This window comes from Chroicocephalus ridibundus, chromosome 23, assembly GCF_963924245.1.
Source record: "Chroicocephalus ridibundus chromosome 23, bChrRid1.1, whole genome shotgun sequence".
Classification (NCBI taxonomy): Eukaryota; Metazoa; Chordata; class Aves; order Charadriiformes; family Laridae; genus Chroicocephalus; species Chroicocephalus ridibundus.
Window position 1 is genome coordinate 5,154,232 of NC_086306.1, and position 25,651 is coordinate 5,179,882.

Here is a 25,651-nt window from a genome sequence, read left to right on the forward strand (position 1 = left end):
GTTAATTACGAGCCTAGAGGGGCTGTAGCTGGGACCAGAAATAACCCCAGTGAGCCCAATGTATTCAAGCTGCAGGATAGTAATAAATAACATCTCAGGTTCATTGGCAATAAAACAGCTTGTCCCAGTCGGAGAGTCCAGGAGGGAGGAGAGATGCTGCAATGAGTGGAAAGTGGTGAGGCAGGCTCCAAGGGCACTGCTCAATGTGGGATGCGGGTGGACAAAGAAAAACGCAAGGAGGAAAGAAAAGAAACCTTATTCCCCTGTGCAGAGCAATTTACAGACAGCTGCTTAGTCCCCTGGGACCGGGCGGAGGGGGGAGAGAAAGACATTCTTGCTGCCTTTCAGGCTGGACCTACATCAAACTCGTTAATGTCAATAGGAGGGAAATTGAACTGGGCTTTGTTGTAACCCTAATGAATCCTTTGCCAGTTACAGTAAATTTATTCTTTTGATTTCCCTTTCTCCCCCCATCTTGTTTCATGTGGGCTTCCCCCCCCCCCCCCCCCCCCATTTTATTTAATGTTCCTTTTCTGGCAGCTTCTTCTTTTTATTTCTATCCAATTTAAAACACAGTTAAAAAGCTGTGGTTGATTCCAATTAAATACCCCCTTTGGGATTACTAAAACACACACACGCATACACACACACAAAGACCCCCTCTTTGATTGTTTCCACGGCAACGCATTTAAATATCTCATTCACTGTGTCCAAGTGAAGAGCTGAAGGATTTGGAGAAGCTCTTTCTTTTTCTGCTCCCTCACCTTCCTCCTCCCCCAAATTACTCATGCTATAGCTGTAACTGTAACTGGTGTGATACACATACTGCACTCGCCAAGCTCTGGCTAGAATGCAGAATATATCTGGAATATGCGTACACACTCCTGGAATTCCAGAAAAGGAGGAGAATTAAGCCAATAATATATATATTGCAATAATGCAATAATGTAATTACTTAGGAATGGCGGGAATGATAGGAAAGTGTGTCAGCAGCAAGACAGGTCAAATTCTGCCATTCACTAAAATAGCTTATCTACAAAGTAACTCTGCTGGGAATCGTAGGGCTGCGTTGGCATAGAGGTGGTTAAGAAAGAAGTGGAAAGGGGCTAATTTCGGATGATACAGTTAACAGGAACCATTGGCAAACTATAGGTGAGGACACTAATCTTTTAAGATGTCTTTCCCCATCGCCGATACAGGACCCAGTTTCCCACTTACTTATCTTGCATTGTAACACAGATCTGTATCTGAGCTTTCTGTGCAGTTATTTCCAAGACATTCTGGTGGGACCAAGTTCACAGAAGCTTCCCCAGTGAAAATAAGGTCCCAATTTGGCAAGGTGTAGTCAAGATGCCTTTCTGAAAGGTGGCCTGAGGAGCACAGCCTGCCTCTTCCCTCATCGGTGGGCAAAGCAAGTTCCAAGTCCTGATTCTGCCCTCACTTCCCTTGTGTATGCTAGATTCCCACTAAAACCAGTGAGAATCTAAAGGAGAAAACTGGGCCTTCAAACATAGACTTGGGGAAGTTTCTCCCTCCTTTTCAGCAGAGAGTTCTTAGAGTTGAAAGCAGACCCTTACCGAGAATAGGAACCCGGTCACTGGCAAGGCTCAGTCTGTGAAATTCCTGTGCTGAGCTTTCCAGCACAGACTCAGCAATCGCTGGAAAAGTTGATTCAGAAATGTCCTTTAGTGCCAGAAGTTCACTCCTTCTCTGCCCACAAAGTTCTTACAGAACAGAAAACTACAGTGAGTTCTCTGCCTGAAATTTTTCCAATGTCTTGTCACATATTTCTGTAGGAAGCGCTTGCACTTTCCTTTCCTCTGTTGGCTCAGCAATCTGCTCTGTGTCTGCACGCAGCTTGCTCTCTCCTCCTCCTCCAGTGCAAATATCCCAAGGACTGCAATTTGTACACAGGGCTAAGTCGGGACCTCGGTGTTCATTCCCCACAAAGAAGTTCACCTGCGAGTGGTCTCTGCCAGCTACTCTTGCAAGGTCCAGAGAGGCCGGCCAGACCGCAGCTGGTGTGGTTTTAGCTGTTCCCAGCTCTCACCTTCTTCAGGATGGGAAGCAAAGCTCAGAGCTCTCTGGCTGTGAGCAGGGCCAGGTACTCCCGAGGTGGCTGCAGTCACGTTAGTTTGTGTAGCGGCATATTGACATGTGCAATAAGGTATGTCTATGTTAGTACATGTGTCTGGTGGCACCTGTACAGAGGGCCACGGAGACACATCTGCTCCAGTACTGCTAGGTGAAGCGAGAGGTAACACCGTATCTTGCAGGCGGCCAAGTGTGTTCACAGCCGTGACTTGCACGTCACAGATCCACGCACATGTGTGTAGCACTGGATCTGCAGTTTACCCATGGACCTGGGCATGAGCAATCTATAAACCCACTTTAAACACAGAGGCGAGCAGGCTGGGAGGAAACTGCAGCACCTGCTGTGCCCTTGACATTTCCCCCTTCCTTCTCCACTGAGGAAGCTGGCTCCAGTGTGAACTGGTTGCTTTGCAGCTGTTAAATACTAGTTCTGCTTTAACAAAGGTGGTATTTTATCATTAAGTGTTCTGTCTCCAAGGAGGGAAAAAGCCCAAAAGCAAAAGTGCACAAGTCAAATCATCATTGCAGTAATGAGTGGAGGACTCCTACAAGGCAGTCATTTTACCTGCTGTTCTTTTCCCTTTCTGTTGCTTTGTGTTCACTCACATCTTCACTGCAAGAAACACGGCTTCTGGCTGAGCTTTCCACACCCACACAATTGTCCAAATTTAGGGTATGAAAATTTATAAAGCAGAGAGGCAGGTTTAAGTTTGGCCAATATGATTCCTGCCTGCTTTTGAGTGTTTCACGTAGAAGACACGGGCTCTGTCTGTCCGCCGCCTATAAACTATTTTTCTTTTGGAAACAAATAGCAGATGTAAACATGTAGTTTTCTTTTCAGGAGGAAAATATCTGTCCCCTTTGGATTTGGTCATGCAGACTGGCATTCTTTGCAACTCCAGGCCTGTGTTTCTTAATCTGTGAGGTTACAAACCAGCATGGGCTCTGGGGCTGTCTGCAAAGAGCAGGGACGGGAATAATGAATTTAGCGGACGTGTGGTCTGCTTGTAAAAAGAGCTCGGTCACCAACACGAGCTCTTGAGTGACCTGGCCTCATACTTTCATTCCTTAATGGCAGCAAACTAGCTCTGGAGCTCTTTTCCTCCTGGGCTCCTTCCAAATCCTGCTGATGCCACTACATCAGAGCCCAGGACCCCTCTCAGCCACAGCTGATTTAAGGGAGTCCATCTCCAGTTTTCATTTTTCCTTGCTCTTCTTGTCCTGGAAGCTCTGAGGCAAGAACAACTTTCATACAGATCTGGAAAGACTCCTTAGAGATTAGGGCTTTGCAAACCTCCTGATTAATTTGGGGGGGTGCTGTAATGTTGCCTGGTTTTGCTATTTTATCATGGGTCTCAGCTCTTATTTTTTCTTACAATTTTAGCGGCTGAACCATGGCAAAAAACATCACAATTTCCATTTTTCTTAAAAAAGGAGAGGGGGAATGACAAAAGCTTGAAAACATGAAGCAAGAGAGAAACTTGAAGAATCAGAAATCAGAAGACGAAGATGCCACACGTATTATAGCATTGTTAAACTTGTGACTTTTTAAAAAGAGATCAAAATATTTCTGGATGGTACTCCTAATTTCTCAATGCTTGGTGGAGACCATAGAGAGTTGTGAAATAGTTCACATTTGTAAATATTTTATTCCTATGACTAAAACCCATGTGATTCAAGCACACGTTGCTCTGCATTTCAGTGCAAGGACTGAATAATAAATGACCATGTTGGAAACTACCTGGCCAGAAAACAGAACAAAACAACTTCAGTGTGCATTATCTGACTGTGAGAAGTGAGATGCTGGTGGGAGAGAGAAGGAAAACTGGTGGTTCATCACAGATCTACTCAGGGAACTCTGCAAAGACAGGCATTTCGTGCAACTTTCCCCTTTGCCTGTTTTATTCCATTGCTGGGCTGTCATTTCAGCAACATTTTTAACAAACGAAAACCCTCTGTGGAGTCAATAGTAATTATAGGAATTTATCACAATTGCCAATCAAGGTGTGTTGGAAAGACTCATCTTTCTTGTTTAAATTAGCTTTCACTGCACACAGACCACAAGTTGTCTTTAGGAAATCAATTGCAGGAAAATTACAGCTTTCATGGTGTTACGTGACCTCACCAGCCATCTTGCAGCTTAATTCCTCTTCTCAGATACTTGGGTGGCCTCGTACAGCTGGTTTCTGGAGCAGAAGGGGACTATAACCCTCAACACAAAGCCAGAAATAATCCTCTATGCTTCTGAATGCAGTGATGGTATCAAACAAAATGCAGGCTCACCCTGGCCAGGTTTGTAAATAAATGTGAGAAGAGGAAGCCCTGGCCACATTTATGCCTTGGTCTCGTTTGCTGCTCCAAACCACACTGGCATGAATTCTGCCTTCGGCTGTGCTGATACAGCTGCCATTTTAAATGGAGACAAAACTGACACACCTCAAGGCAAAATTCAACTGTGTGCGTAGATGCAAATGCTTCCTCCTAGATGATTAATGCACATTTCTAAGGACTTTATTCTCTGCTGATAATGCTGCCATGAGGAAGATCCTCAGCTGATATATATCAGCTTGAGATCTGACTCTGTAGAAGAGTGAAGGTAAGCAATTCAAGCCAATAAAGGGTTGATGATTTCATTCTGCTGATAAGAGTCTATATTCCTGTCTCGTCCAGAGTTTTCCTGCCACCCACATACTCTTATTCCTAGGTTTTGTCCAAGTATATATGTCAGGGACTATATGAACCACAGACTGATATACTTGAGAAATTAAATTAGATCATACAACTGCCCAGGGATTGCTAACTCCTTCCCTTGACCTAGCTGTGCATTTGGAAACAATTTACTGCTCAAGTTTTACATCTGAACATGCCCCTTTGTCTGAAGAAGAGTCCTGGCTTGTGCAGATGTGCAGTGAGACTGGGACCACCTGGAGGGTAACACCAGAAGAAACCAACAGGGCCACATCAAACTGTTCCCTGATTCTGTCTTACATTTCCATCTCGGACTAATATCTGTGGTGATCAACAGGATTCTTTCCACTGACTTCACTGGCTTTCAATAAGGTCTGCTGTATTTGAAGGATTCTAAGTATCTAACTGCCATTGATTTCAATGGTTGTTAGGTGCTTAAACGAATTTTAAAATTCTAGGCTTCAGTGATTTTTACATTGGCATAGCCTGTTAACTTTCAGTAGGGCTATTCCTGTTATACATTGCTGTGGGTAAGCTAAGGAGAATCGTTACAGTTTACCTGTAAGGCCTTGGTTGGCTCCGGAACAGCTTATCCTGTGGGCTAAGACACCAGCGGGGCGATGCCATCATCCCTGGGCACCGCTGCTCGTTCGCCTCGTCCCGTGTCCTGCTGCTGCCAGCACCGCTCCTGCACAAGACTCATGCTCCCATGTTTACTGATTGGCTCTTGTCTGATCTTGACACCTACCCTGGAAAGGGAGTGATTAATTAATAGGGGTTATCATTTCACAGGAGCTACATAAGGAAATACCGCATCTTTGAGTTTTCAGAGTGCAGTTTATCCTTCCAATGTACCTAAGCGACAGCTGCTTAAAAATCATACCGCTGCCTGGCAGCTGAAACAGGTGACTGCACCGTGTTGACTATTCTGTTAACAGAAGTAAATGCACTTAACAATTTACCTTTCCCTGGCACAATATGGAGCCTGTCATTTGTGGGGGAGTGGTGGAGCTGTGAACGCACTGGGGTATTATGAAAAAAACAACTTGGGCTCCAGCCCTGCTGACAAGAGTTGCTCAAGGGGGAAAAAAAAAGAAAAAAAAAAAGGAAACCAGTTGATATTTAAAGGCTTAAGGATCAGGGAAGACACAGGGTGAAAAATAAAATGGAGTTTATGGAATAATCGCTCCTGTGCCCGCTTGTCTGTTCCAGAGGATGAGCCACATCAGCTCTCATAAACTGTCACAACTGATGGAGTGATTTAAAATTGCAGTGGAGCAGTACAAAAGGAATTTAAAGAGCTGTGAATAATTACTGTTGTGGGTGGCTGCGGGCTGTGCAAGCAGTGACTTGCAGATGAGACAAGCTCTGCACCGCTGCTAGCACTGTAGCTACCAGCAAGGTTTCCTATTCTCCCATCTGGAAGGGTGACTGCAGACAGTGACAGTTCTGAAGAAAATCTTAACGGGGACTGCATGCAGCACGTACAGAGATAATGTTCCTTTTATTTACTCCCACACAAACTGGGAGTCACTCCACTGAGCCAGTGCATTTGCGCTTGTGTATAAATCTGGCATCAATCTTGCACAGATGTGGTGATGTTATGGGTAAAAATGTTGGAGGTCCTTGTCTAGTTCCTACACCCAAAACACTAAATGAGGCACTGAGAGACAAACCACCAACTATGATGCCTAAATTCAAGATAGCAGTGTGGGATGCACATCGCATACTATTTAGGGGTGTAATATCAAGCAGTAACGTTGTCTCCCAGAGGTGATTTATGCAAGAATTGAAACTACTTCCCTCCATTGACTGCAGGGGCAGTTCCATTAGCGGTCTCTGTCTCGAACCTTTATATAATCTGGATGCTGTTCCCCATTAAATCCCAGTATTGAAGCCTTGATAAGATACTGAATTTCAGCACAGCTCCATTCGATTCTACTTTGATGCTTATGGACAGTCATCACCGCATGGCCCTGTCACCAGGGTGTCACACCTGAACCATTCTCCAGCGCTGTCCTCCTGTGCAATCCTGCAGCCTGTTTGCTCCCTCAGTCTTTAAGCCCGTAAGCTCGCGCCTCACATGTTTTTCACTACGTATGTATGAGTCCTTGTACTGTAGGTCTTGTTCTCAGCTGGGGCCTGTAAACACTGTCATACTATAAATACTACTACAAATCTTGATGGTTTCTTCAAAGCCATATAAGTACAGAGCATCCACAGGTCAGGCACACAAAATTATGGTCTCTGTTGGGTGATTTCTTTCTCAGTTAATGAGGTATAAAGCAAACAAGTACTTTAACAGGGGTCTGGTAGTTAAAGGAGCTTCGCAGCAGCAAACATCTAGGGGAACACTGTGACCTTTCATTATCTGCAACATTTCCTTGAACTCACTTTGGCCCACAAACCAACTCCCTAAACCTCAACTCGTCCCAAAGTCTGCACTTGCTGCCTGCAACCTGTAAGCTGGTATCTCCTCCTAATTAAAGTCAGCAGACCTGTAATGTCCATTTTGTAAACAATTTCCAGTTCAGTGGCGTGGAGGTGGGGACAGACACGTAATATATCATTGGAGAAGAAGAGGACTCTACATTTCAAAGTGGGGAGGGGAGCATCCAAGGGATGTTAAATTAAAAAGCCAGAACAGAAGAGGCTATCATTTAAATTCACCGGTTTCAATTTTGCAAGGTGCTTCTTAGCTGCTGCTAAATATGCTGAGAGGGGCTGAGAGATAAATGGGTCAAGCTTAGCCTCTGTCAGCACTCTTGCATCTCTAAATCTCCGGGATCCTTCCATTGCTGTAATTGTTTACTGGGTTCCCAGACTTAGGGAGGCATTTCCTGCATAAAAAATAGTACCTCTCTTCTCCTTCCTCCAGACAGTCTCTTTCTTTGGTCAATAGCCACTGAAGAAGAAAGTTTTCCCTGCAGATAGATTACATTTCCTCACCCTAAAATATGTACAAATTAATAGAAAGAGAGAGGGTAAGAAGAGGATGCTTTATGGAGGCTTCTGGGCACACCGTGGTCTGACCCTCTCCAGCTCTCAGCCCACACTGAAGAAAGCCATTGCAGAGAAGAGATGCAGCGGCAGATCTGGGCTTGTCCTCAGCAGCTGCAAGACCTGCTCTACACTCAGCATCCCCACACCCGAGCAGCAGGCACCGGGCACTGGAGGAGCACGAGGGCGTTTACGCAGCATGTAGGCAGGCAGAATTTGCAGTAAAAAATTCGAATGGTCTTGCCACTTGCCAAAGCCACGCAGTGAGCTGGTGCAGAACGGAGGAGAGACCACTGCACTCATGAGTCTCTTCAGCACCAGAAAATCTGACTCTGGGCCAGGGCTCAGGCCCAGAAGCCGTTGGCCTCTCTGTAAAACAGGCCCCGGGGCCGAGGACCAGAGCTGTCTGGATGCAGCTGCTGCATTTGTGCCTACGGTCTGTGCACCGGGTTATTACAGTTACTTTGAAAAAGTCATCAGCTGCCTATTGCTGATCACAGAGTATGAGAAGTTATTGGTTACGTATCACCGCCTGCTGTCTCCCTGAAGATTGCTGATTACTCCGATATGACAGACGTAGGCTATGGCTGTGCGGGTGCCATGACAACCCCAACACCCTCACAGCTCCATCAGGAGGGGAGGCACTGCTGCTATTTGGTCCAAAAAGCCCTTTGCTCACTTGTGAGAAAAACGCAAAACCACAGCAGAAGAAACACTGGTGTCATTGTAATATAAAGCAGTCAGGGCTTTGACCAACCAGTAATAAACTATGGTAGAAGTGCAGTGGCTGTGAAAAATAGATAATAGTGAAGACTGCCGGGGTAAGGAGAAATCTTGAAGATGCAAGAGAAAAAAGCAGCACGAGATTTGAGGGTGTAGGACCACAGGGATCAGTGTCCCCTGCAGCCAGTGGTTTGGATGCTGGGATTTACCCCTCACTGAGTACCCAGACTCTCAGATTGGGACAATGCAGGGGAAAACTTAACCCCTGAATTTTTAAGTTAGTACAGGGATCAAATCAAAGCACACTCCTCCTTTTAACTACTCCTGTTAACCAAATGGGATTCCTCCATCTTTCAAGTACTAAAAAGGTCTCCAGGTCTAGAAGAGCTGAAATAAAAGTTGTTCCACTCCCCCAAGCATCTGCTTTGTGTCCTGGCTTTCTTGGCTTGCTTTAAATGGCTATCTCCCGCACTTTGTTAATTATGTGATTACAGCATCCATTGACAATGAGAAAATTAAAACTCCATGCTGCCTTTCAGACAACACTTTATTACTCTGCAAAAGAGGCTGAATGCAATTTAGCAAAACGCTGTGCTGAACAACCGGAATTGTTCTCTTCCACAGGCTTCCTCCTCCACTCCCACTGTTTCCCCAGAGACAGCAGTGTTTGCAGAGGCTTAATAAAGCAGGAAAGAGAGCAGGTGTGAAAGGAAACATCAATTACCATTAGCCCTGACAATCCTGGACGATCCCACCCATGGAGAAGGAGCAATGGCAGTCAGTTCTGTATTTCTTTCTATGCAGATAATTAAGTGCTTTGCTTTTCTCATAAGGGCGAAGCTGGTTAGGACTTTGGGATGGAGGGGAGGTAGGGATTACTGTTAGTGAAACCTGCGCTACAGTTGTGACTGTAGGCCTGGACTAAGTTCAGATTTCCACAGACAATCCCTCTCCTGAAGATTTTGCAACCTAAACACATGGGAGCATTAATGGTTCTGTCCGTACAGCTCTCATGGGAGACGCGGAATTAATGGTCAGGTATTCAAAGGCGCAAAGGAGCAGGCCTTTTACAAGACTGAATGCTAAAACCTTTAGAGGAGCTGAACCCCTAAACAGCTTCCGATTATGGACCAGGTTCTGCCGACTCCAGGATCCCCTTCGATCCTCAGGCAGGGCAGAAGCGGCACTGGGTTCTTTGGTGATCTGGCCACAATGCAGAGGCTGAGTGTTTTTCAAAGTCGGGCCCAAAAGGAGTTGCCCAAAGCCTCAGCGACAATCCTGGGTACCATTTCCTCATTATCATCCTCTTCTCCTGATTTGGACATTTGCTTGCAGCAAATTTCATAGGTCTTCCAATAGCTAATGGGACGTATTTATTTCCATTCCTCTGGTGCTTCAATTTTAAGTACAGCAATAATTCAATGTATCTCATTTTGGGGGAATGAAAGATTACCCTTATTTTCAGCTCATTTTTTTGTGTTTCAGTTCTCTCTCTCCCTTTTTTATTGAGCTCTGAACATTAATAATCAGCCTTCATTAATTCAGTTAATTCTTCAAATCCTCATATTCTTCATGCCCAGCACTATAAAGCCAAAGAGGAGACTAATGAAAGCTGAAGAGATGGTTAGAGTTATTAAAAATCAATTTTTTTTATTTGGTAACCCTGGGGGTGTTAATATTCTCATCTCACATCTTCGCGGTGTCATTCCTCCCAGAGGAATTCTAAGCTTTGTGGATTTGCAAGACACAGGAGGGCCTCTTCCAAGTTTCTGAGAACCCTTTAGTTTTAAGGTGTTACGGTCACATGTAAGTCATGATGTTACAGGGGGCTGCTGACCTCTCTGGAATGCAGGAAGGGGAAAAAGAGCTTTGTAGTCCAGAAGACTGTTGTGCATTGCTGTCCATCCTCCCTACAGGTGTCTTCACTGCGGTCAGCACAGGGGACGGTCAGAAGAGACTGCTGCGCAGGAGGGAATCCACCTCCCACAGTCCTGGCAGGCAGGAGGGCTGCGATTAACACATTGGCTCTGGCACGGGCAGAGGAGCAGCCTGGGTTCCTGCCTTTCATTTGAGGAGATTAGTGATAATGGAAAATGCAGAACATTAAACAGTGGAGTGATTACATTGCGGAGGAGGATTGGCAAATAGATTTGTCCCAATGCAGGGTGTGAAAAAGGGGTCACAAAGCTGAGTTTACTTCAAGCTTAAGAAGTGAGAAAGATGTTTTTCAGGTTTTGCAACAATTCATTCCTGTCTTGTTTTTGATCTGTCTCCACTCCCTCAGTGTGCCTTGCCTTTTGGCAGCATTTTTAATTCTTGAATGCATTTCCATACCCTTTGGTCACCTGTCCTAACAACTTATCCCTCCTATTTCCTTTATTTGTCTGAGTACAAGTGTTCCGCACCAAACCCTGCATATTAAAACACAGTCCTAAGCTTGAGAAAGGGGAGGAAAACCAGCAAAGAGCAGAGACTCCTAGTTCCCTTTGTAGGGCGTGACAGGGGAGAGGACAGAGCTGGCGTAGGAGCGAGGGAACAAAAAAGGGATCTGAGAAGCTGGCCAAGAATAACCAGATCTCCAGCTGGTGATCTGTACGGGGTCTGCAGAGGTACGCTGCCTGTGTGATCTCATACTTGTTATTATCATCGTGTCTGAGATGAGGCACCATGGCAACCAATGCATTTTCATTCCCTCGTCTTTAGGATGATGCTCCTTTAGTTCCCGAGTCCCTTCTCTGCTGAATGGGTGACAATCCCTTCACCAAAGGTAGAAAAACATCCTTTTGCCAGCACTTTCCTTCCCCTAACAGACAGCTGAGAATAGACCTGGAAAAACACCCTCTTGGAGGCGGTGATTCATCAGCCTTCAGTCCCACTTCTACGGGACAAAAGACTTTGTGGGTACGGGATGGCTGTGACATTCAGCCCTCTTCCTTCCAGCACACCTTTGATGCCTCCCATGTCAGATTTCACCTACAGGAATGACTCTCAAGGGGATTTCTATTGTGTATGCCGGCCAGGTTCCTGCGGGATTCACTTTTAAATCTCCTTTTCAAACAGATAATTAAAACATAATGGTGTTTACATTACAGATGGAGCTGAGAGAAAATAATAATAGTAATAATAATCATAATAAACACTACTTTGCTACTCAGGGGAGTATGTCAAATGGCTCTTGGAGAGGCTTGGCACACTTTAATGAGTTTAAAGAAGAGGATTTACACTGAGCAAACTTACTCAATTGTTCACACGTGACTGGTGAGGTGAAGAAGCATTCAGAAGCTTGCAACCGGAGCAGCCAGCACTGAGTCCGCAGCAGGACAAAATAAAAAAAAGGAAAGAAGGAAAGGGTATTAAAATGCCATAACTTTTACGGCAGTGGATATGTAGAATGGAATTGCAGCTCTGCAGAGTCCAGAAGCTATTCTAAATTAATGGTTTGGCTTTTCCAGTCCATTCAAACAAGCTCATTTCATGCAAGATAAATTACAGGACCCTGCCACCCTCGCTCTCTGAAGAGAGCTTTTTATAATTCACAATGTGTGTGTAAGGGAATGGACGGTTGGATTTTCTGACAGTTACCCTGTGGCACAGTGACCTGCTCGGGAGGCTGCAGCATTTGATTCACCCAACACCAGCTGGAAGAAGAAGTAGCTGTCTAAGGAAAAAGAGAGAAAGGACCAAAAACAAGCTCCCAGTACAACCAGCTAAAACAGCCCCATGAGAAACAGAAGAGACTTGCTCAATATTTTCTAAAAACTGGGTGGCTGCCTCAAACCTTATTTTGTATGAGAAACCAAGAAGCTTCCAGTAAAGGAGAGGTGGCTTGAGGACTGGCCTGATCTTAATCCCATTGCAAAAAGAAATAAAGCAAGCCCTAACCCAACAAAGATTAGAAATCCAGTGGCTGTATCCCTGAGATTCCTTTTCTCCCCATTTTCTAGTGGTGGTAAAATTGGCTCAATCAACCTAAACAGCCCATTATTAGAGCTAAGAGCTTGACTCCCCGCTTTTCTTTCTTTGGAAGGTCTTGAGGCACCAGCAAATATCCAGTGGACTTTGCCTCTGAGCACACTCCTGTTCCCCCTTCTGCCAGCACCATCTCTGTCAGTCCTGCACTGTGTTTTTGTCACCCATTTGGGCCACTTAATTACATTCTCTTTTCTTTTGGAAACAGCTGACATGTAATTATTTTCATGATTAACACCCTTGTGCAGCTAATTGTAATTATACCTTATAATCACAGTTGTGATCGTCAATTACTCATCTTTGCTTCACTTGAATGTTTTTCTTTATCTGAGTTTCTGGAAGTTGTCTTGACTAAATACACATGCAAAACAAACTAGCCCAACTTTCCAAACTTCTCTGTTTTTCTCCAGAGGGATTAATTTGAGGTCATAATAATGAATAAAGGCCAGATCATTGGTTGGTGTAAATCAATGCAGCTTCACGTGTGTCAACACAGCAATGGTGATTTACAACAGCTGAGATGTCAGATATTTTACTAAGAAACTGGTGTCATCTAAGAAAATATATCTGCCTTAGAGCCACTTTGTGATATAGTTTCCATGTATTGAACAATGCAAATTTTTTTTCCTATCTCTATTCTCTTACATATTTTGGAACCAAGAAAAATCAAACCATCCTGTATACTCGCTAGGTTGTGTATTATGCAGCATTTTGAAAGGCATTTCATTCTACACCTTGAAAATACACAGGGGACTGATTCTCCTCTTGCTCATGCCAATTTTTATGTGGTGTAGCTGTCAATTTGAATCGAGCGGCTCCTGGTTTACACCCTAGTGAGTGCAAACAGCATCAGACATCGGATGAATATATCAGTTTTACAGGGAGGATACTAAAATAAATTCTAATCCAAGCCACATACAGGAAGCTCAACAGTCAAAGCCACATACTTATGACTCATAGAACAATGTGATTTTCAGCTCAAAACCTGGCGGTGGTTTTGCTGGGCTCGCTCTAAACCATGGACAGGTGACAATAGATTTATTAATTGTAGTGGGTGCCCAGAACCTTAGATGAGAGACTTAATGGACCTGAACTATGCCGGGTGCTGCAGAAATACAAAGTGGTATAATGTGAAAGCCTGATGGAAAACTGTCAGTGTGGTTTCCTTGCTCCATCCTCCTCTGCCCTCTTTGGGCAAGCACTTTAATTCTATGCACTGGGCTGCAGGCTGGGCCTTCCCAGCCAGAGCATGTGCTGCTTTAAAAATCATTCCCCATTCCCAAAGAATTGGATGAATGAATAAAGAGGTGAACTCCCAACCTGGAGATTACTGCTGCATTAATAAAGCAACTGTGAACGAATTGTCTCAGCTGCCTGAGCCAACCAGGATTATTAAACCAGGTCCCTGATTTAATTAGAGTGCTTAAAACTCATGCTAAAAACAAAAATGCAGCTCTCAGCGAGAACACGAGCTTTGTGCAGGAAGGGTCACTGCAAAGGTCAGTTCTTCCCACAGTTTATTCATAGTTATTGAATCAAATACTAAGGTGGAAGTGGAGGGCTCCGCTCAGAGGGGGCAGGGAGGGAGAGCTGTTGTCCCCCCCGCTACAGCCCCGAGCACTGCCTGAAGCCAGCAAACAATACAGGTTATTTCTGCCTGCCCAGCAACTTGTGTGAAACGGCCTGAAAGAACAGCGTCTACATTGGATTAAACAAAAAATCCACACGCACCAGAATTGCCAGCCTTGTTAAAAGGCAAACGGAGCGATCCAGGACAGAATGGTGTGACTTAAATCTCCACTGAGCCCAGAGAGCCTCCCTGCAAGGGCTGGGACAGACGGCCAGGGTGACAGGTTGGCAGAAGCTGTGTGGCTCATGCGAAATGACTGCGCTGTGCCTCCTTGCATCAGCAGAAGTTTGTGACACCCTGAACTGGCAATATAGTTTCTCACCGGTGCCAATTCAATTAGATGCCCCTAGCGTGACAAGCAGAAAATGGACCTAAAGTAATGCCTTGTGACTGACTAAGCATTACACACTATTTATTCTTTAACTTTTAGCCTGGTTTTGAACTGTGACTACAGGAAAAAGCCACCACTGCCCATGACTGTAGCTGTGAACTGACAGGAAGCTTTTTTCCTTTTGAAGAAAACCAATTTTCAGACATCAAAGGCTCCATACCTCAACTGCTTTTTCCTGGCCCAAGACTCTGCTGCATGTTTTTCCTCAACTGACTGAAACTATCAGCACGACTGGGAGTTACTACAGCATCTGAAAACTGCCTTAAATGATACTTCTGCCCTTTCCGCCAGCCTAGCCAGTGTTGTTACCCCAATGGCACCCTCCGTAACATACCAGGCCTGAGATCAGAGCACAAACTCCCTTCAGTAATGGCAAGCACTGAAAAAAAAGTGAAGGCAAATTAAACCTCACCAAAGAAAAGTTAAATGATTCTATTGTTATCTGAGTAGTTTCCAAACGAACCCATCAAAGCCTGGAGAATTATTTTAACTGATAGCTACAGATTAACAATAAGATAAATAGAGAGATTAGAAAACACCCCTTTACACTCAGCTGAGGCTGTAGGAAATTTTCAGCCTCAGCTAATTGTTCTATTTTGCAGTTTTAATTAAGTGCAGCCTCCTGAACTGAACTATTCCAAATAGTGCCTGAGCCCGTGCATACCAGATCACCCAAAATTCCCTGGATATGCTTTTAACTCCTTGGAACCAGCTTCTGACCTTAGGGACTGGAGTTGGGCAGTAATTATACTAGGTGAGATTCGTCACTATGCAGAGACCTAGCAGGGAAATGATGGATTTAAAGGAGTATCTACAGGGTCAGCTACGGGAAAATATGAGCCAGCTCCAGTCCAAAAGAGGTGGACCAGTTTTAGGGCGATGCTGAGCCCAGGGTAATGTGCCCAGCCTCTCAGGAGAGTTTACCAGCCTGGTGCTGGCACCGCACTCATACCTCTATACAGCTTCCACTTCAGGCTTGGCTGACGCCCAGCTGGCCCCGAGTGTGGGCAAAGCAGGCGTACAGCTGTAGACATAACCTGATAGCTCTGCACCATGCAGAGATTTGTTGTTGTTTTGCCAAACAGGTTTAGGTTTCACCAATTGCACACTTTTCCTATGCTGGCAGTGCTCTAAAAACAGGTATCTCGCACTAAGGGGCCAGGTATCACCAGGCTCCTAAGTTCAGGAGTTTGATGCTATGCCACACAGAGGAGAAAAGTTAATTTAAAGCAGGCCGATAACAGCACAGTCCGGGTGAGCTCAGGCAACCCTGCACAGTGGTGTAACATGGCCTGTTCCTGCTCTCATTAGTAATAAAGTCCTGCTTTGTCAGGCTCCAACCTGAGTGATTGGGGCTGGAGTGGGATGCCGTGATGCATCCCAGGGCTGGAGGTCTTCCAGGCTGCGCCTCGTCAGAGCAGGGAGGCTGCTGGGGCCAGGCAGCTTTACCTTCGCCCTCTGCGATATGGGCAGCTTCTGTCTTTGACAGCTGTGTTATAATAACCATCTCCGCAGCACAGCAAGCTCATTTCACAAACTGACTCTAATAACTACACACAAAATGGCCTGTTCATTGAGGCCAAGGGTTCCATTTACTCCTGAAACGTTACTTGGAAGAGGAAGCGGTATATTTAATTAAGCATCATGTTATGCTAGGCTTGAAGGATTAAGCAGTAGGGCAATTTCAGGAGACTTAACGCTATGATGCCAAGAACAGTACTGGTGGCTATTTGAGTGAGATGGGATTCTGGCTCCCTGGAAAGGAAGCATTTGTCATTTTCTGCCAGGCTTTTCCTCTGATCTCTCTTATACCATTTGGTCTTGGAAGTTATGAGAGTTTTTCCCAGTTTGTCACTGACTCTGTATGACATCCTTAATATATGCAGTCATGCACCTCCATGTGTCCACACCTCCATCTATATGAGGAAAATTGTAAATGCTCTGAGTTCTAGGAATTAAATATCCTCTTCACTTTCTAACCTTTCAGCCACTGAAGCTAAGAAAAGAAAGTACAATTCTTTTACTGGTTACAAGGTGCAAATACACAATTATAAATACTTCTGATATACATTGATTTGAGAGGAAAATGAGGCCTGATGCACGGTAATGCAGGACCCACTGCAATTCCCAGGCTGGATTAGGCCACTGGCTGCGCTATGGCTCTGTCAGCCTCTAACCGCCTTCAACGCTGGATGTTTTAAAGAGAAGACACAGCCCGGTGCGTATATATGCTATGATACGATAGCCAAATCTTGTGATCTTCCTGCTTGACAGCAATGAAAAATGAAAACAAGTGGGGGTGCTTGCCTTATCATCTCTGCACTCAGGGCTGTCTGCACAGAAGTTCTCATTTGCAAAGGGATGATTATTAAACTGATACCGTCAGCTCCTCCTCACTCCAAGCTGCCTCTGCTCCTAAGTTAGGTCTGGCTCTGAATTGCTCACGAGAGGAATTCATCTTGCGACTGTGAGAGGAGTCTATGGAGTCGTGCTTTGAACCCAGACATTTTAGAGAATAAGGTGATGGAAATATGCCCCTATATAGCAGTATTTTCTTGTACCCATACAACTTCTAAGGTTGATGGTCAGGCAGAGGACATAACTGCAGTTAAGAAAGAATGAAATACAAGAACTTCACAGGAAAAGCTCTAGGGAACAAGGGGGAGCAGGGAAAGAGGGTTGAGATATATAGTTATAGCTGACATAATGAAGAGAGAAATGCAACTTGGAGCTGACAGGGAGAGAGCAGAGAGGAAGAGCTCCCACAACAGAAGAGAATTGCAGATTTGGTTATTGCAGTCATATTTGCCCATTTACTACCACAGAAGGTACAAACCTCTGCCTTTCACTGTAAATGAAGATGGACACGGATGTGTGCTGGCAGGCAGTCTCGCACAGAGGGCATTCCTGCACACTAATGTACTCCAAGGAGCCCTGAGTTTGCACTTAATCAGAGGAAAACACACCAATCCACACATCCTGTTGTTACTCCAGGTCACCCTGACAAAGCCAGCAGCTGGTGCTCTGGGACTGGGTTGATGGTATATTATACCTGCCACTCTTCATTTGTTAGGATGGCAAGAGTCTTGCATTAACACAGTAACTCATGACGCTGTATTTAGGAGAAGACAGAGGAGATGCAATGTGTGGTTGTAATGCACTTTTTGGTATGCATTAAGGGGATTCATCCTATCATCACTGTTCAGCAAAGTTTTTAACCATACCCTTAACTTTAAACGGCAAATAAAAATAAAGCAATCAAGAGTCCTTTGTGTATTTATTCACATGGTCACAGATCTTTTTTTATGGAACATCGTTTAAAGCACTGTCATACCAATAAGATGCCTAAAACACTACCTAGAGACCAAGCAACCATGCATTTGCATTTCCTACCTGTCTGTGTTACTGATTCTTTGAGACATTTTGCACAGCCTGTACATTAGGCATGCAGGTGAAGAACAGCATGGGTGGGATTGTGTGTACAGAGTATGTGCACCTTGAGAACAGACGTTCGTGTTCCTACACTCCTTCTCCCCAGGCTCTCTCTGCACTATTGATGCTTCTTTGATCACACTAAAATCAGAAGCATCTTCCAAAAATTCAGGTTGTATTAAGAGTCTTATCCTTAATCCCTCAACTTAACTGCATTGATAAGAAAATACCAATTAAGATTCATATTCCCATGCTGGACCTGTAGTTAGAGACTAAGGAGATTATGTGATCATTCTAATTTCACACCCAGGAATGTTAAATAGTTATAACTTTATCTCATTCAAACAGCAATGGCCCGTGAGCTCCAGGGTCCTTTTGGCCTATTTGTTGCTACCACTGCAAATGTCCCCGACCTTCAATTGCAACAACCTGGGTGGCCCCTCTGTACCTTCAAAAGAAAGATTTCTGCAAGGGAAACAGCGGCAGCATGCATTAGCAGTCTGACCATACCAGTATCAAAGTGCTTCACCCGAGTCTTCAAGACAGATCCAAGCATGGATGACAATATTAATGAACAGCTGCCAGCACCAGAAAGTACAGCGCTGCTGCCTGATTGTATGAGACAAGAATATAAGCTGATGCTTGCTAAGGTAGCAGGAGACAAAGGAGGGGTTTCATACACCTGAATCTACCAGGCGCACCTAAAATCAGGCAGGAGCAATAGCACATATTTGCAAGGGAGACTTACAAACCATGTGAATGGCTTGCAGCTGTAGGATTTTCCCAAGTTTGCTACCAATTTATGTAAAGTGAAATGACAAATGTGGCTTAGGGGAAGTTTTATTACCACTCATCCTTAACAGCCTGGGAAAAGAGAGATTGAACTAGGAAATCCTGCAAAGCCTGATCATTTTCCCTTGCAAAATTAAAGTAAATCTGGTGGGGATTTGGAAATTCAAATGGACTAGCTCAGAAGCTCACATACTGGTGGGGCAGAGGATGAGATGAGCCTTGAGCTGTTGTTTGGTTTCGTGCATATATATTAGGCACTGAAAAGCTGGATGTAAAGGTAACCAATGCAACAACACTATCTTGTTTCTGTTGCTCTGACATCTTCCATCCCTCTTCATTTTTTCATGTACTCATTAGCCTCCGGGCCTGCATGAGATCTGAAGAGAGGCCCTTCTTCAGCATGGCGCTCCCACTGAAACCATTAAGCCTCTGCGTGAAAGCCCAGAGCTGCTGCGCAGAGCTCGCTCCTGGACGGAGGCCCCAGGCTCCGAGCTGCTCGGGCTGCAGCTGCCTCCTGCTGCCTGCCTCCGCAGCACCCAGTAGAATCAGGCTCCCAGGCTCACTTGGCACTAATATAATATGAAAAGTAGTCATAAAAAATAACAGCTCCAGGCTCTACAGATGTGGGAAAACTGACTCCAGCTTTAGTTATTGCAAGGCATTATTTTTACAGGAACAAAAGAGCAGAGGGTGTTTTGCGAACAAGCAAGCAGACATATTCGCTGGCTGCAGAACCTTCAGCCTGGATAGTTTAAGCCCAAGCGTTCACTTGGCGTTAGAAGGCAATGAACTAACCTTTTCCATTTAATTTCTGAAAACTCCAAACTAATTATCTTTTCATTCTTCTTCCATCCTTTCACTGCCAAGGGAAAGAAATCAGGACAGCACTCCTGGGCTTTCTCTATCTTGCAATATTTATCACCTGAAGCCTTGTTCCCAACAGGAACACTCAGCACTGAATCTTTTGTGCTTAGATGAAACCAGCCAGGGAGGCTGGGACAGGCACTGGGAGCATCATTCTGAAGCCCTGAAGGAAACATGACCATTCCATTCGTGAAGAGCCCAATCACTTACTGAATGTCAGATTATTTTTTTGTTGGTTTTTTTTTTTTGAGTAAGGACCCAGACGAGGGGGACAGTAGCAGGAGAAAGATGGAAGAAAAGAAGAAGAAATAAGAAAAAGTGTGAAAATACAAGAATAAGGGAAAGATTAAAAAAAAAAAAAGCAGTATGGGGGATTAGGATTCAGGCCAGCATTGTCTGCAGCCTTCCAAACCATATGATATATCTAAGGAAAAAGGCAGACAGCACATCTGAGTGAAAATTACAGGTGGCTGAATTAATTAGCTCTAAATCCCAACACCCCCAAACATCAGGCGCTGGGATTAAGGACTCAAAGCTAGTTTGCTGCTGAATCCCAAACCTCAGATATTATTTGGATTCAAATTGGAAGTGTTGCAGATGGGTTCGTTTAGGGAAGGAGAACGCTGTCTTTTCCCATTCTTCCTTCAGCTGAAGCAGAAAGGCACCTTTCTCTTTCCTTCATAACACGATAATAAAATCACTGCAGCCTTCCCTACCCCTGACTGTGATTTGTTCCCATTGATCTAAACAAGCTTCCAGTTCTCCTCAAATGCTCTGGTGCTCCAAGACGAGTAGGGAGAAATTCACTTCAAGGCAATGTGAGATTCGCCTCTTTCCATCCTCTGTGCTTGTAGAACATTATGTGCAAGAAATTTACTGTCCTTAAACGCTGAAAAAGTCCTATTGTGTGACTAAACAATGGGACCCAATGACAAATGGCATCTGATTTTACCCTGAAACACTGAAGAATTGCCAGCTTCACTTGATTTTGAGGCAAAGCTCCTAAGAGGTCACCAATAACCATGTGCAGCCAGATTCAGAGAGGCTCATCAAAATAGTTGATAGGCATCAGAACTACATTCATTCCTAGTGCCACCACCTACACCCTGTGATAAGTCATTTGATCCCTCTGTGATTCGGTTCTTCCTGCAAAATAATCCTTATTTAGCTAGTGGCAGCACTGGTAAAATAAAGCATTTGTGTTAGTGAGATGTTCAGACATTATCCTCATCTAAGTGGGGTGAGAATCTGTACAGGTTGAAAAGTTCCTTAATCTTGCAAAGAACATAACCTGTATCTCCTGCTAAATCAGGTGAGTATCATATTATTTGCCAGCACCACCTTGTGCAGGTCTAATTATCTGCTGGCAAAGGAGGTATAGAAGCACAACTGGCAGTGCACTTGCTTCATCTGGATGGTGCCAAACAAGCTGGTAAGTTCATCACAGCCTGTGTACAGCATCCAGAAGTAGTACACAGGGAGACAATTACTGTTCATGTGGCTTTCGTACTGGATGTGATCAGAGGCCTGGAAGATATTAGTGTTTATTATAGCATTGGTACCCGGTCAGGATTGAAAACACAGTCATTGCCAGGATGCTCACTCGAAAATGGATTTGATGGACAGAAAGCTTGAAAAAGCTTGAACAAGAAGAGAAAAAGAAAAGGCAGGTTTGGAACAGTGTAATCATTTCTCAGTGAAACACTGAGTATGGCAATTGATTATTGATCATGGATCCCTCTCTCCCAGGGTCCTGTGGATCTGCCAAACACCATGCCAGAGTTAATCAGGTATTTGCTTCCACCTGGGGAGCCCACTACCTGTCTCTGAAGGACACAGTACTACTTGAATGCAATAGCTTCTCATCAGGTCTGGTTTTATATATAATCAGGCACACTTTACAATCTGCAGGTGGCTCAGCAGGTTGCAACAGATTTTTACTGCTTTTATATTACGCCTTGACCACACATCCATCCCATAGAGCAAGCTGCCAGTGGCAATGGGCAGCGTTTGTTTAGAAGCAGAGCGTTGGCATTCCGCAGCTGAGTTTTATGTGCCCCACAGTAATGCTGACTGCATCCTCACCAGGTTGTTCCCTAAAATCACCGAGCATCCATGCTAGTTACTGCATCCTCTTAGTAATCACCAGGAGAAGATAACTACATGTCAATATGCATTAGCAATGATGAGGGCAGCAGTAGTCTTTAGCAGGGAACTCTCAGCATGAGCTGACCTGAAATAACTCCACAGGAGAGCAGAAAGGCAGACAAGACAGGATGGAGACACCACAGCTTTTCTACTGCAACTTTCTGAATCAATGTAAATGTTTGGGAACTTTTACTCTCAGCTTGTACCACTGCTTGCTGAAACTGGCATCTGGGGCAAGAATATGCAAGTATCACCTCCCCCTCCTGCAGGATAATGAATTTCCATTTTCCCTTTAAAAAACAAATTGCTCTTTCATTGCAAGTCATTTCAGTTGGATGTCTCTGCTAATACCACTGTAGCAGGGGGCTCCAGATGGTGCCCTTACACATCCTCTTATATGTTCTCTTGGCACAGAAGGAAATCTTCTTTGGGTTAGAAGAAACTATGTAAGGTTTCTCTGGGAGAGATAAGGCTGTCAGGAAACTGGTGCTCTGTCACTGTTTTTCTGACAACAGTCAAACATACGGGTAGAGTTCCTCCTTGCAGGCAGTGTTGATCTAAGACCATAAATGAGAAGGCTGCCAGAGATATTTTTTATTACCTCCATTGCATGACTGGCATGCACAGGGTGACATACCAACACAGCACGAGGGACAGTGTACTAGAGAGTGCTTGCTTTTGCAAACTGCTTTAAGAGCTACTTGCCATAAAAGTCCCCAGTACAATTAACGCTGTAGATGTCTCACTCTGTGAATTTAAGCTTGATCCAAAGGCCACTGCAGTCTTGCCCAGATGTCAATCACCTTTGTGTTAGGTTCCTCATGAAGCTACAGGGTTCTTCTGCTTGTACAGAGACATCATCCTGTCTTTCTCTGCACGCCATGTTGTAGTGGGCTGTATCACAAAAGCACAGAAGTATTCTATAGAATGAGTCATTCCCACCAATATCTTTTGGTTAATGAGTCCTGCTTTACCTAACCCCCCCAAATGTGTGTCTAACTGTTCCCAAGTTAATTGTTATCTGCAAATCCCTGAGGAAAAAAATATTGAAAAAACCCTAATTGGAACAGTTTGCATCACGGGGAAATAGTTCAGTTAGCTCCATATATCCCTTATTCATATGGTGCTGAGAGCAGTGAAACCCAGGAGTGTATCCCTTTGTCAGCGCATGTCCGTTAGTCTGTCTAGCTCTCATCTGTCTCTGTTCCCTTCATTAAGGGGACAGCAGGTAGCACAGTGGATGACAGATGGGCAGAGGATGAACTAGAATAAGGTTACTCATCATCCGTTTGTGCACCAGAGCAAGATGGATGGTCATGAAGAGCTTTCAATTTATCCAAAGGCTGAGTCAGAAAGCCCATGTCACATGTCCTGCAAGGGCCTTTCTCACAAGAGCAGGGGACACCGATTTGTAGCCATTGATGGGCAAAGCATTGGAGAGGGCAGGAGCATGCAGAGCTGGTTCCAAGGTGTGATCTCATCTGAACTACATCTCAGGCTTAGAGATCTCGGATGTACAAACAAATTACAGGCTGGATGCTTACATTTAAGCTTCTTGTCAATAGTCATGGCCTCCCTCAGGGGAAAAACCCTCCATGGCTTTTTCTGGAAAGGGAAAGAGTCAGTCTTGCAGAAGGGAATCCTCATGGTATGCTATTTCCTGGCAGTAAGATCTAGTTACTTCTTATTTACATCTGCAGCTATAGACTCTGGGGACCCAACCGTTATACTAGGGTACCACGCAGACATATATTAAAGAATAAACAGCCCTGAGGTACAGCCAGGCTAACAGAAGGCTATGTGGGCAGAAAATGTGTAGGTCAAGAAGGTGGGCAAATGTAAACCTGTGCTTCAGCAGCTTCACCCTTACAAAATACACAGCCCAAGTAATGCAACCCTGTCACTGAAGAAACAGGAAAAGGAACCTGGGTCTTCTGTGAAACTTTGCTGACAGTAGCAGAAGAAAAGCAAGTAGTCAGAGACAGTGATGAGAAAGGAAAAAACTGAGCAGCATCAAACAATTTTTTTCTTAGTTATTAGTTATGCAGAAATTGCCCCTACCTCTGCAGCTTCCTCCAATTTTTTTTATACAATGAAAGACCTCATTCCATACCAACATGCTCCTATTCTTTCCCTCCAGTATACAGGGGAGCAAATTCAATCTGTGAAGCTTTTGTGATTCTCTTTCTCACTCTGACTTCCACTCTCTTTTCTTTGTAAAGTTTGCAGTGTACCTACCACAATGATAAAATGCAACCTGTTTACAGGGAAAGAAAAATCTACCTCAGCACTTTTTCCATGGGTGGAAAAGGCGGGGGGGAAGAGTACATTTTAAAGCATTTTAGATTGTGACTTCTGCAAATTAGAAAACGCGCACTTCTTCCCCAGATGGAATATAAGCAATTACACTGTGAAAGCAAGTGCTATTTCTGTCCTTTTCGCCTCACAGTCCTACTAATGCTTTTAAGATACATAAAGATACACTTGTTTGTGGTGAGGAACTTGGCCACCTTCAGCAGTTTGCATCTGGTCTATGAGATCAGGGAACAAGGAAATAGCTTTGCTTCATATTAGTTTTCATACCAGTTCAATAAAATTCTTTGAAAGCCTCAGAGACTGAATTCCTTTTTATCCACAAAGCCCTGCAAACTTTATTCCGTAGTGTTCTTCAGGCCCAAAACTGCCATGGGTTTCCACTGCTGGTTATTCATAGTACATGGCAGGACCCAAGATGGGCACGGTGCTCCCATACCAGATGCTCCTGAGGGGAAAAACATCACAGCAGCAGGGCCCCTTGGTGCCAAAACCAAACTTCTCTCAGCCCTAAGCCAGCTTTGTCAGATTAGGGTGGTATTTATATATAAATACACACCTCAGACCTTGCTTAACAATTTCAATGTGCAGGAAAACACACTGTGAAATAGCTGCTAATGATATTGCCCCTCTGATTCCGTTTGTTCTATCAGGATTGAGAGAAGACATATTTAAGACAACAGCAAATAAATATAGGAATAAATGGATGGCTAGACATATGGATACATAGACAAATATAGACATATCAGATCCATCTGGCATATGCCTCTGTACGCCATCCCTCCACATTTGCACTTCACCCAGAACTGAGCATGTGCACCCCACAAACTGAAACCTAGCAACATAATTGCACAAATACCTGGCAAGGGCAGGGCATGGGGATTGTCTCCCAGCTGAATGATCAGTTTGGGCAGCGCAGGTGTTTGGCCTCTGCCAGGTAAAGAGCTAAGAAATGCTCTCCCAAAGAAAACTTCCGTAGGCTTGTTCTCCCTGCTGCCTTAGCCCTACCTTACGCAAAGAGGTCTTTTTGTTGAATGCAACCTTCCCACTGTTACAGACTTGGCTTTTTTCTGTTGCCCTTTCTTTTGCATTAGCAGAGCATTGCATTATATTGTGTCCTCCCTTAGCTAACCCTTTATCACTCCATATGTGATTGGAGGAGCTATCTACCAGCAGCATATGTGTTTAATCAACTTTAATACTTCCACAGACTATAAGTAAGAGAAATGTTCTGGATGGGGAATAATTATCATTTTAATTACATTAGAGAAGATAGTTAGAGTGCCAGAGGGTAAAAGAAGATCTGTGGCTTAGTACACGACGAGGCTGGGTAGTAGCAGCCAGGAGGTAGACCTGCTTTGGCTGTAAGGCAGGAGAAATATGGACTGAGGGCGCACATCTCTGAAAAAGCTCCTTTACACATGCAGTTCTGGCTCTGGCAGGAGCAGAGATGGCTGAAACTGCACTGCTGCATCCCTGTCCCATCCCAGCCCAGAGGTAAACAGTGGATCCTGGAGATTCCGAATCATATTCCCCTGGTACAGATTTATAAGCATACAGAAAGCATTAGGAATTTACATCTGAGTGACTTCTAAGAACAAACAGAA